Here is a 13791-nt window from a genome sequence, read left to right on the forward strand (position 1 = left end):
ACAACCTATATTTATATTAATTGGTACAAAGGGTAACAGTCATACATTCTAGCAAACAACTCTATCTACTGATATTCTCAAAACTATTAAGTGAACCACTTTATCAACTGATTGACTATATCTGTTTGCTAATTAGGCCAAGAATATTCTATTCTTTCCACAGTTCTGTTTCTAGTTTCAAACAAAATTTTGGATAAAGTTCTACTGATTTTCCTAATGCCATTTTGTATTTTAAAACTTTTCTGAAATTATCCTGGGCTTTTTCCTCTATAAAACTACTCAATTATATTTTGTGCAGTTCAGCATTTATTGACTGCAAGTTACCTTGAATGCACCCTGTGCTGTGCTAGTGCTCACAGTGATGATGGAGGGCAGATAAGAAATACATTTTACATCATGAACCACTGCACACAAGGACTGAAACCAAAGTTTCATGAAAAGTATTTACTGTTACTACATGTGATATACTCTCATCTCTTATGTTTTTCTTAATGCTGGTCATGACCCACTAAATTAATATTACAACCCACTTACAGGTTATGCCCCCCAATTTGCAAAGTCTGTCCTGTAAAATAAGTTGACCAGACAAAATCTCTACTTTTGCTTCAAAATCAATCTGGTCTTCCTTTATAAATGAAGTGTTTACAGCAGTTAACATCTATAAGGGCTTATTCTGCTACTATGTTCAGTAGTATAATAGATAGTTTCAACTACCCTATACTTTTTTTCATCTTATCACCTTTTAAAAAATTTTTTAATTTATTGATTTGAGAGAGAGAGAGAGAGATTGATTAGTTGTCCCACTTATTTATGCATTCATTGGTTGCTTTTTGTCTGTGCCCTGACTGGAATCAAACTTGCAACCTTGGTGTATAAGGTTTATGCTCTAACCAACTGAGCTACCTGGGCCAGGGCTTTACCCTACACTTCAACATGTTCTCATTTTGCCCTGGCCAGCTTGGCTCAGCAGTTAGAGCGTCGACCCACAGACCAATGAGTCACGGGTTCGATTCTGGTCAAGGGCACGTACCTCTGTTGTGGTTTGTCCCCGGCCCTGGTTGGGGTGGTGCAGGAGGCAACCAGTCAATGTGTCCCTCTCACGTGATGCTTCTCTCTCTCTCCCTCTCTCTCTATTTGAAGATAAACAGAAAAATATCCTCGGGTGAGGATTTAAAAAAAGTATATATGTATGTTCTCATATTTAATGATGCATTACTTTTGAGAGCTTCAAATTTTCCTAATTTGAAGATATTAGGTTGTTAGATCCAAACTAAAGTTTACTCTTAAAAATATTTTAAACAAATTAACTATAGATTAGCTTAAAGTCATATCATAGTTACAGTCTATTACCATTAAAGAAACCATGTTTAAGAAAACTAACCAACTTGTATTTGAAGAAACCTAAACCATCCTTAAACACTGCATTTAGATAAGCCAACCATTTCTGTAAAATTTTTTAAAATCTGGCAAATCTGTTTTTTTTAAATCCTCACCCGAGGACACATTTGCATCCATCTTCAGATAGAGCAGGAGCGAGAGAGGGGAGAAGGGAGAGAGAGAGAGAGAAACATCGATGTGAGAGAGACACATCGACTGGTTGCCACCCACACAACCCCAACTGGGGTGGAGATAAACTACAACCAATGTACGTGCCCTTAGTGGAAACCGAACCCGGGACTCTCTGGTCTGTGGGCCGATGCTCTAACCACTGAGCCAAACTGGCCAGGGCAATCTGGTAAAATTTTTTTAGCATAATAAGTGGAAGAGACCTCAGGAATAAAAAGAGGATGATACACACATTTCAAAAATGAAAATAAAAATCAAAACAAAAACTAAAGGTTTAGAGAGTAAAGTGATTTGGCCAAGGTCATAAATGTCCTTAATGGTAAAACTTGGACTAGAACTTGGTTGCTTATCTATCAATGGGGTCTCTTTCCTCTATGTTACACATTGTCCATATCTTAAAACTCACCACCAACACTAACAGTGGCCAACCTTGATAATCTCCCTTATCTAAAATTCTAAGGTAATTCTGGTCTGACCTACACAATGGAAGTATACTTGACTATGTAACCTTGTATATTATATTCTCCTCTAATTGGTTCTATGTACTCTCAGTAAGAACTTTAGATATGCCTTATAAATAAAATGACCCTTATAAACTATTAAACATGGTAAATATAATTTAGCCATAGAACTACTTGAAAACCAGCTTCATTTTTAATCTCTTTAATTACACACAATGCCTGCCAAGACCTTAGCTCTGGATTCCATCATGTTGCTGTAACCAGCAAACAAAAACCATTTCTCCTCTAAAAAAGGAATCACTCTTTATTTGCACAATCTACCCTCTCCCAAGGGTATGACAAAGGATTCAGTTGTAATTTCAAATCCATTACAGAGCATCACAAATAATATGAAAAGGTATCATTTTCATTTTGTTTTAGATTCTCAGAGTGTTGTTTCTTATAGAAATTATTTAAATTAGTATTTTTTAAAAAGATCACTTATATAACCATGTGATATTTTCAAATACCAAATCATAAATCTGACTTAGCTTAATAACTACTTATTTTGATATTTTGTTGCTATGACTTTAACTTATCTCAAAGGCTAGAAAGAACAAAATTCATATTCAACTACAAATGAGTTAGAAGCCTAGGCCTTCTCATACAGATTCTTCCAGAGGTAGTTGTAGGAGGAAATTCAGAGATGACCTATCCATTCTTCTCCTTTATAGATAAGCAGTGGCAAATACATTCCTCAAACGACATGCTTTGCAAATATGTTGTCTAGCACAGAATAATAGCATTTTATAATACAGGAATCTGAAATACATTTAAAAATATGACCCAGCCCTATACCAACAGTTCCGGGACTGCAGACATCTGGCCTCCATCTTTGATGAAATTTAACAATATGTTTCTAAACTCCAATTACAAAATCTCCTCACTATGGTATCTACCAACAAAATATTGCAATCTTAGATAAAAACACACTTTTAACATTAATAATAATTAACACAAGCATCTACTTAATGCTAAGTAACTCTATAAATTCTATAAAAAACGTTTGCCTAACAGCAATCTTTAAAAATAACAAATTTACTTAAGCTAGAATGTAAAAAAGACATTTATTCTTTATGTAGTACAGATTTTGAAAATGAAGTTGATGGTTTATTATTCTCAGATATTTTAACAGTTTCAATCTAACAAATTTATTTATGGGAAAATTAGGCTGATCAAAGCCTACTGTAATTAAAGGTGTTTTGGCACAGATGTTGGTCCTCAAATGTTTGCTTTGTCAGCTGTCTAATCCACACTGACATCACACTAATTAGTACTCTGTCTATAATATTTTAAATGCGAATCCAACAAAATAAAGCTATTATATATTGGGAAATCAATACTGATCAAACTATTAAATGTACCTGTACCTCTATTACTGTAAGACGTCAACCACATGTGGCACACGTCCACACTCAGTTTAAAGAACATGCAAGAAATGTCAAGCCAAAGACAGACTATGCCAACCTAAGCTAATAAAAACACACAAACACCCACCTAAAAGGGAACAGATTCTGATGCTTCAACAAAGAATCAGAGTCTTCAGGCCTGCCTCTCTCCACTTACAAGACAATTATTTGTCCCTTCATTGATTTGTTTTGGCATTTACTTTGAATCTCTATTTCGTGGCAGACACTATTCTAGGCACTACAGACAGAGAGAAGAATATAATGAAAAAGGAGAAAACTACCCTCATGAAACTTATATTCGATAAAAGATGCAAACATGTTTCCTGTCACATAGTAACTCCGAAACACTGCCTGAAGCCATAGGCTGAGAACATGTCCAAGACCGTGTCCAAAATTCCACCGAAAAGCTATGAGTCATTAGCAATATCTGTTATGGACACGATAAACAGTGAGACAGAGTGTGAACTTACATTTGCCATCCTCATTCTAAGGAAAGTTTTCTCATCCTGCTCCCTACTTATATACCACATAAAAGTTAATCTAATAATATGGAGTTTTTCACAGTGTGTTGACCTCTTCTGTGACTGAGTGGGCCTGAATGGTCACATTGCTTCAGCAGAAGCAAAGGAATACTATTATTTAAATGAAAGTATTTCTACAAAAGAGCTCAGTGTCTTCACAATTCTCTGACTAAACATGCAAAAATCATTTAGAAAAACTATGGAAGAGATTATTTTACCCCTGTCTCTTTTTTTGAAGTTGATTCTCTTTTTTCCTCTCAATAAATGTCCATGTTGCAAGCAAAAACAAAAACATTACACCAGTCACTCTTACAGCAGCATAGGAACAGAAACACTGCCCTAACAGCTGTACTCATAAAACAAACAAAAAAGAAAAACACAAATGTCATAGAAACTATGTTCTAATGGTTGAAAATGTGAAAAGGGGAAGAATAAAAGCTAGAAAATTTCATATACCACATATTTCAATACTAAAGGTGTGTTTAATAATTATAAGTAAATAACTTTGTTCCTAAAAGCAAGTAGCTCACAATTTCCTGCTGGCTGATTAACCCTTTAAAACAGGCCAAAGTCCCTAAAATCAAACTGGTTTGACTGTAAGACAAACTGATAATAAAAACCAACAGCATATTTTCACAACAAAAGATACACAGACACTAAAAGTAAAGGGATGGAAAAGATATTTCATACAAATGGAATTTTAAAAAACAGGGGTAGCAATACTTTTATCTGACAAAATAAACTTTAAAACAAAGGCTACAGTAAGGATACTATATACTGATAAAGGGAATAATCCAGCAAGAGTAAATAACCCTTGTAAACATTTACACATCTAACACAGAAGCATCTAAATATGTATAGCAAATCTTTTTTTTTTATTCTCACCCGAGGACATTTTTGTGTTTATCTTCAAACAGAGCGGGAGGGAAAGAGGGGAGAAAAGAGAGAGAGAGAAACATCACTGTGAGAGAGACATCGACTGGTTGCCACCCACATGACCCCAACCAGGGCCGTATACAAACTGCAATGGAGGTACATGCCCTTAGCGGAAGCCGGAAGCCGAACCTAGGAGACTCTAGTCCGCAGGCTGACGCTCTAACCGCTGAGCCAAACTGGCCAGGGCTGTAAAGCAATCTTGATGGACATGAAGGGAGAGACCGGCAGTAATACAGTCATAATGTTGGATAGATCTTCCAGATAGAAAATCAACAAGGAAACAGTGGCCTTAAATGACACACTAGATCAGATGGATTTAATTGGTATCTTCAGAAACACTAATTCAAAAGAATATATGCACCCCTATTTTCATTGCAGTGTTACAGTAGCCAAAATTTAAAAGCAGCCCAACTGTACATCCGTAGATGAGTGGATTAAGAAACTGTGGTACATTTACACAATGGAATACTACTTGGCCTTAAAAAAAGAAGGAAATCTTGCCCGCCAGTGTGGCTCAGTGGTTGAGCATCAACTCATGCACCAAGAGGTCACCAGTCCGATTCTCGGTCAGGGCACTTGTCCAGGTTGTGGGCCCAATCCCCAGTGTGGAACATGGAGGAGGCGGCCAATTGATGTTCTCTCTCATCAATGTTTCTATCTCTCTCTCCCTCTCTCTCTCTAAAAATCAATAAAGAAAAAATATTTTAAAAAAGAAGAAAAGCTTACCTTTTGTGATGGCATGGATGGACATAGAAAGTATTATGTTAAATAAAATAAGCCAGTCAGAGAAAGTACCATATGATTTCACTTATATAGGGAATCTAGTAAACAAAATAAAATAGAAACACTCATAGATAGAGAACAGACTGACAGCTATCAGAGGGGAAGGGCATTGGGGAAACTGGGTAAAGTTGAAGGGATTAAGCAAAAAAAAAGAAAAAAGAAAAAAACTCATGGACATAGGTAACGACAGTATGGTGATTACCAAAGGGAAAGTGGAGGTGTGGGGAGGTAGAAGAGTAAAAGGGGGAAATAAATGTATGATTGAATTGCAATATACAGTGATACCTCGGTTCTTGAACATAATTCGTTCCAGGAGGACGGTCGAGAACCGAATTGTTCGAGAACCGAAGCAATGAAACCAATAGGAAAGCGTGACTCCACAAAGCGTGACTCTCTCTCTGCACTCACACTGATGACGCAAGCAAGGCGCGCTGGGCCGAATGAACGCCATTCGGCTCAACTCGGCTCATCTCGGAAGTTCGAGTTCCAAATATTTGTTCGGATTCCGAGACAAAAGTTTCTCGAATCTCCATTTGGTCGAAAACCGAGGCGTTCGAGAACCGAGGTATCACTGTATTCACCCTTGAAACCTACATAATTTTGTTAACCAATGTCACCCCAATAAATTCAATAAAAAAAGAAAAAACAAACAAAATTAATTGATTGATTAATTAATTAAAGTGAGAGTCCTAGGGAATTCTTGACCTCCCTGACATACATTTGACCTTGTGGAGCTTCACAAACAATGATGTACTTTACTTATCTTTGTGAGTCACAGTTTGGGGGACTTACTGTCAACAAAACAATGTTGAAAGTGATTAGACAGCAAAAATGATGTTGTCATACAAAGACAGTTTTGAAATTTCTTTTTTTTTATTTAGTCAAATAACAGCAGGCTTCTTGCTGAAATCTGTATTTTAGGAAACCTAAATTTTTACACTTTTTATTTATTTGCAAAATTGAGATTTATTTCCTTTTTAAAAAAGAAGTGGCCATGTTTTGCAGGGAAAAAATGAGAAATAATTCTTTGTAAAACTGTATGAAGGAAATCAAATTTCCATGCAATGATGTAAATCACAAGCAAAATTTTGTTTGTATTGCCATGTATATCAGGACTGATAGCTTTCATCAGATGATCAGATATCAAAAGAGGATAAAGCCCTGGCCAGTGTGGCTAAGTTGGTTGGAGCCGTAGCCCATACACCAAAAGGTGGCAGGTTTGATTCTTAGTCAGGGAGCATATCTAGGCTGTGGGTTGCATCCCTGGCTGGGGCACATATGGGAGGCAACAAATAGAGATGTTTCTCTCTCACATGGATGTTTCTCTTTCTCTCTCCCTCCACTTCTCTAAAATCAATTTTTTAAAAAAGAGGATTAAAAATAATTGCCATGCCTGGCTGGTGTTGCTCAGTGGTTGAGCGTCGACCCATACACCAAGAGGTCACAGGTTCAATTCCCAGTCAGGGCACATGCCCAGGCTGTGGACCAAATCCCCAGTGGGAGGCATGCAGGAGGTGGCCAATAGATGTTCTCTCTCATCAATGTTTCTATCTCTCTCCCTCTCCCTTACTCTTTCTCTAAAATCAGTAAAGAAAATAAATAAATAATTGCCATAATGAGTGGGGAAAGGTATAGTAGATAAAATATGTTAAGGGGTCATAATTTCTTTCTGCCACTTACTAGCATGATTTAGGGAGTATAAAAATATGAGTTTTGTTGGTAAGAATGTGGCTAATAATTTTAATCAAATATAGGAGTTGTAAAGATTTGATGAGATCAGGTATATGCCTGGCACACAAGTAGGCACTTAACAAACGTACCCTTTCTGCTCTCCAATTATGCCCTTTGCCTGATATTCAAAACCATTCATAATCTGGCCCTGACTCAAATTCGCATCACTCCATACATTTTGCTTTATATCCCAGCAGCCATGAGCCTATTGTATAGTTTCTGGCAAGTTCCTTCTTTCTTTCCTATAAAATAGGTACCTGCATCGTGGAATCACATTTAAAGTATTTGGAATAGTGTCCTGTGCATAATACACATTCAATAAATGTCAACTAGATAACCCTGGCCGGTTTGGCTCAGGGGTTAGAGCGTCGGCCTGCGGTCCAGAGAGACCCGGGTTCAGTTCCCGCTAAGGGCACGTACCTCAGTTGCAGTTTGTCCCCAGCCCTGGTTGGGTTGTGTAGGTGGCAACCACTCGATGTGTCTCTCTCACGTCGATGTTTCTCTCTCTCCCTCTCCCTCCCACTCTATCTGAACAAAAAATGGAAGAATGTCCTCGAGTGAGGATTAAAAAAAAAAGTCAACTAGATATAATTTTTTAAAAAGGGAAAGAAAACAACAGCATAGGAGAAATAACTTCATCTTGCATATCTATAAAGCCTTGTCAGCTTTTGAGGAATTTTCACATTCATTCCTTCATTTAACCATCAAATATTTGATGGCATCACTAAAAAGGCTAGTTGTTTTCACAAAACAGGAAATACCATCGAATCTGGATTAGTCATTTTTTCTTTGCTCTCTTCCTACACGTCACTGTTTTGTAATGTTTTCTTTTAGAGTTATTATATATGCTTTTCCCTCCTAATATAGTTCTTCTTTGTTTCCCTTACTACCCACACATGAGGTAGTTTAATAAGTGCTTGCTCAATGAGTTTCCTGTGCTTAAAATATACTTCTCCCACATTAATTAGGATAGTAAATTCTATACTTCAAATTTTATTTTAAATGTCCCTTCTACCAGGATCCAAGGTCGACACACTAAAAACAGTTGTGTTTCTTTACACCTGCAATGAACAATCCAAAAAGGAAATGAAAATAATTCAATTTACAATAGTATTCAAAATGAAATACCTAAGAAGAAATTTAACCTACAAGATGAAAGACTTGTACACTGAATATTACAAAACACTGGTGAAAGAAACAGAAGAAAACCTACATAAATGGGAAGACATCCCATATTCATGGGTTAAAGACTTAATATTGTTAAAATGGCAGTATTAGACAAAATGATCTCAAGATTCCATAAAAATTCCAACAGCCTTTTTGCCATTAGAGACCAATACTCAAATTCATATGAAATTTCAAAGGGCTCCATAGAGCCAAACAATATTGAATAAGAACAACTGTTAAAGAATGCACACTTCCCCACTTCAAAAGAAAGAACAATCTATTCAACAAATAGTGCTAAGACAATAGGATATCCAAGTGCAAAAGAATACAGTTGAATACCTACTTCACACCATATATAAAGTAACTCTATTTGAAATAGTGCTGTTATGAACATGTACATATAGTTTGAGTGCTTATTTTTACTTCTTTTGGGTATATACCTACCTAGGAGTGGGATTGCTGGCTCATATGGTGATGCTATGTTTAATAATTTGAGGAACCATCCAAATGTCCATCAATGAAAGAACGAGGAAGCAAATTGTGGTACATTCATGCAATAGGTATTATTCAGCTTCTAAAAATGAATGAAGTACTGAAACATGCTGCAAGGTGAAAGAACCTTGAAAACATTGTGCTAAGTAAAAGAAACCAGACACAAAATGTCACATATTGTCTGATTACTTTTATATGGAAATATCCAAAACAGATAAATTTATAGAGACAAAGCATAGATTGGTGTTTGCAGAGGCCTTAGGGATGAGGAAATGGGGGCGAATGTTTAATGTGTACGGGGTTTCCTTTCGAGGGTAACAAAAACGTTTTGGAACTAGATAGAGGTGATGGTTGTAGAACACTGTTATAAATAATCCCTTCTCTTTTCATCAACATTCTGTATTTATTTGCATTTCAAATACATAAACTCTGCCCTGGAACTTTATTTTGTGTGTGGATCATTTCATCTTGCCTAATCCTGAAGTACCTCTCTCTCCCAGTTCCATCCTTGTTATACTATACCTCTTTCTCTTCCTAGAATAAACTTTTTGGAATACATTTTGCTGGAATCCTTTAGGAAAGAGAAATGGACACAAAAACTTTATGATACATATGTTGATGTTATCCCTACTCTGAATTAACTGTTAACATATACAGTTAATTTATTTTTTATTTGTAGTAGTATATCAGCATCTTACACTAAATAAACTAATCTATCTGATGTGATCAAGCAAATATCAGTGCTTTTTAATGTCTCCAAAATCAAATTAGTGTCAGTGGGTAAATCATACAGCCTAAAGTAAAACATTAGTAAACAACTAAGAAAATAAAAAATTTTGAGTTGTTTTTCAGCCATATGTTTCGTTTTTAGATAAGTTAGTTATCTGAGAATTTAGCACATATTTTTCTAGTACATTTTAATGAAGATTCTTTATTTATACCTTCATATCACCTTTCAAATTACTGAAGTCCCAAGACAAAACAACACATAAATTAGATGCTGTCCTACAAGTCTTAACTATGAATTTAATTAGCAATACAAACAGAACTCTTATATTTAAAGGGTAGTTAATTACAGAACATGAGACTTTAAAAGAGGTCACAGGAAGATTTTTATGTGCATAGTTATTTCGTCCCACCAAGAGAGTTACCTGCAATGCACCTGTTTAAAAGCCAGGGTTAACACAAAGTCATTCATTTGCACGTGATCAGAGGGCAGAAATAGCTGTGCTATTAAAAATGTTATTTTAGCTCTGGTCGGTTTGGCTCAGCAGTTAGAGCGTTGGCCTGCGGTTCAGAGAGCCCCGGGTTCGGTTCCCGTTAAGGGCATGTACCTCGGTTGCAGTCTGTCCCCGGCCCTGGTTGGTCGTGTGGGTGGCAGCCACTCGATGTGTCCCTTTCACATCGATGTTTCTCTCTCTCTCTGTTCCTCTCTCCCCCTCCCACTCTATCTGAACAAAAAATGGAAAAATGTCCTCGGGTGAGGATTAAAAAAACAAAAACGTTATTTTAAAAATACTGATTCTAGCCCTGCCCGGTGTGTGGCTCAGTGATTAGAGTGTTGGCCCACGGACCAATGAGTGGCAGGTTTGATTCCGGTGGATTGCGGTTGCGATTCGACCCCGCCCTGATGGGGTTGTGCAGGAGGCAGCCACTTGGTGTGTCCCTTTCACATCAATGTTTCTCTCTTTCTCTCTCTTCCTCTCTCCCTCCCACTCTATCTGAACAAAAGTAAAAAAGCGTCCTCAAGTGAGGATTAAAAAAAATAAAAATACTGATTCTAATGTGGCATTTAGCCAAACATATCACCTAAATAGCAAAAATTACCTTTTTAAAGAAAGGCCTAATTTAAAAAAAATTTAAAGACATAGTTAAAACTCTATGCCCAAAGCCATCCTTGCTAATAACTGCATTGTGAAATAAAATGACCCTGATCCTAATCTCTTATCAGTATTTAGCAATAGCTTCTTCATAACAAAACGATGTCTCTATAGAGCATACATTTACAATAAAAACCTTAGCTATCCAGGAAATGACTAAATAAAAAACAATTATGTTTACAAAATTCTAATTCATTTTAAAGGGGTGTATATATTCTAGCTCTTCAATTAGGAAAAAATGAGAACCTTTATATGTATACTAACTCCTATCACTGATTCAGAAAAAAATACAATATGCTGTTGTCTTCAGCTTTCCCTGAAAAATCTATTTTTACCTTAAAAACCAGCCTCTTCCATTAATACAGAAATCTAAAACCATCCAATTATGTGTACATATATTTCTAAATGTCCACCATTTGAAAATGGAATATCAATACTTATGAAGTTCAACCATGTATCTAAATGGACTAAATATTTTAAGTCTGCTCAGAGGAATTTTAAGAGTGAAGTAGGGGTTAACAGTAATGAGAAACCAAGGCCTCCTTAGGAAGGATCAAGAGGAAATGGTAACTTTTGGAAAATCCCAAATATTTTAAACACAGGAACATATCCAGTTCTGACAAGCTATATGGCCATGGCCTAAGTGCTTCCATCTTCAGTAGCTGTTCAAACAAGCAATCCTTTACAAGTTTGACAGAGAACAGAATTCACTTCCCCTATCCAGCTGCACTATTTCAAAGTTCCTTAAACATAAGTGTGACAAGATTGATTTTTTGGAGCACAGATATTTATTGTATTGTCCTAAAGGACCTAATTTAAAAATAAATAAGGGTGTATGAGGTTGGGCAGGGAGAAAGAAGGGAGGAAGGGCAAAGTCAAAAGGGAAAACAAGAAAATAGGATAATGAAAGCCATACCTTTACACTAATGCATATGACATATTTAGATGCTCTTCTTTTTAAGTTGTTTTGTGAGTGTGTGTGTAGTATTAAAAACAAAACCATTGTTTACGAACAATCCATCAAAGAAAAACTGATAAATAAAAAGACAAACCAGCCCTGGCTGGTTTGGCTCAGCGGTTAGAGCGTCAGCCTGCAGTCCAGAGAGACCCAGCATCGGTTCTCATTTGCAGTTTGTCCCCGGCCCTGGTTGGGTTGTGCGGGTGGCAGCCACTCGTGTCCCTTTCACATCGATGTTTCTCTCTCTCTCTCTCTCCCTCCCACTCTATCTGAACAAAAAAATGGACCCTGGGAGTATTTACAAATCAACATATCTGATAAAAGACTTCTAATCAGAATATATCAAGAACCCTCGAAAGTCTACACTAAGAGAACAAACCAATTTTTTTTAATAGATGAAAAATTTTAATAGGCTCTTCACCAAAGAATATATATAAATGGTAAATAAGTTCATAAAAGCAGGCTCAACATCATTGTCATCAGGAAAATGCAAACCCAAACCACAACTAGATATACCACAACACACCCATTAGAAGGGAGGAAGAAAAAACCTGACAATACCAAATGTTGACAAGGATACAGAACCAACTAGAATTCTCATACACTGCTGCTAGGGATGCAAAATGATACAGCCACTTTGGAAAATGATTATAAAGCTTAACAAGTTAAGTTTAAAAGTAAACAAATTTAAACTTACCTCCCAAACTAGCAAGCCCACTCTTTGATATTTATCTATGAGAAATGAAAATTTATGTTCATACATTCTGTAGCCAAAAGCTTATAGCAGCTTTATTTAAAATTGTCAGAACCTGGAAACAACCCAAACATTCTTTAATTGGTGAATAGTTAAATAAACTGTGGTACAACCACACTATGCAATAAAAAGGAATGAAATATTGATACACACAACAGGCAGACTCAAAAATGTGTGATTCCATTTATATGACAAGAAAAGGTACAACTACAGAAACAGATCAGTGCTTATGAAGGGCTAAAAATGATGGCTGGGGATTGACTAAAATGAAGCACAGTAAAATGTGTGTGTGTGGGAGGGGGGGTAATGGTGGTTACTTGACCATTACTTGTTTATATACATTTGTCAAAACACACATTTTAAAAATAGATTGCAGTACATGTTAATTAAGGTCAAGAAAATGCTGGCCATCATTAAGAGTATACTGGAAAAAAAGCACTCTTTACCATGTTATAAAACTTTTTTTCCCATCACTTTTATATATGCAATACTACTGGATACAATGAAAAAAACTAAGTAAAGAAGACTCGAAGAATGGCACAAAAATGATCAAGGGGTGGGTGTTGCTACATGGTACTCACTCCAGGCAGAAAGACAAGGACTAAAAGTAGATATGACTAAAGTCTATTACCAGGAAAAATACGGATGGGAAGAACATTATCTTGGTTGCCAATTCCAGGACACTAGGAAAAAAGGTTCAATTATTACTTAAAATTTTCGAGTTTTACATTTTTAGGACAAACTAAGAGCAAACTTACAAAAATTAATTCCTCACCTAATAAACAGAAAGGAGTGGGAGGAAGAAAAAACAGTATAAGCAAAAACTGTATAATATTTGGGAAAAGTGTTTTTAATCAAGTTTAATTTGAACATAACAGCAATTCTAAACTTTTAAGGAAAATTGTCATTTTTTTGGAGAGAAAATGTGGCGGATTGGAAACAGCAAAAAACTTAAGAGTCCAGGGACATCTGAGAACTAAATTAGATGTTACATACGTAAGTCCATAAATGGCAAAGTGTAAAAATATAATAAATAGTTGTTATTATACTCGCTCTGAGCCAGAAATGATGAACATGAGAATTTTTAAGCCAGT

At 36.2% G+C, this 13791-nt stretch overlaps 1 protein-coding gene across 18 annotated transcripts in view; it reads right to left on the reverse strand.

Annotated features, from left to right (window-relative positions):
- Positions 1-13791, reverse strand: part of NCOA2 (nuclear receptor coactivator 2) — a 300567-nt gene that overhangs the window by 233188 nt on the left and 53588 nt on the right. For 4 of the 18 annotated variants that reach the window (XM_036264325.1, XM_036264344.1, XM_036264324.1 and 1 more), the window contains 2 exons: positions 12641-13380; positions 9058-9247 (listed from right to left, as the gene is read on the reverse strand). The exons of 3 other annotated variants lie outside the window; for them this stretch is intronic. The gene's annotated coding sequence lies outside the window, so the exon portion shown is untranslated. Of the gene's footprint in view, positions 1-9057; positions 9248-9627; positions 9677-12640; positions 13381-13791 lie in introns of those variants that run through there. 11 more of the 18 variants (XM_036264333.1, XM_036264335.1, XM_036264332.1 and 8 more) reach the window with 9 other exon arrangements.

Source organism: Molossus molossus, unplaced genomic scaffold, assembly GCF_014108415.1.
Source record: "Molossus molossus isolate mMolMol1 unplaced genomic scaffold, mMolMol1.p scaffold_m16_p_16, whole genome shotgun sequence".
Taxonomy (NCBI): domain Eukaryota; kingdom Metazoa; phylum Chordata; class Mammalia; order Chiroptera; family Molossidae; genus Molossus; species Molossus molossus.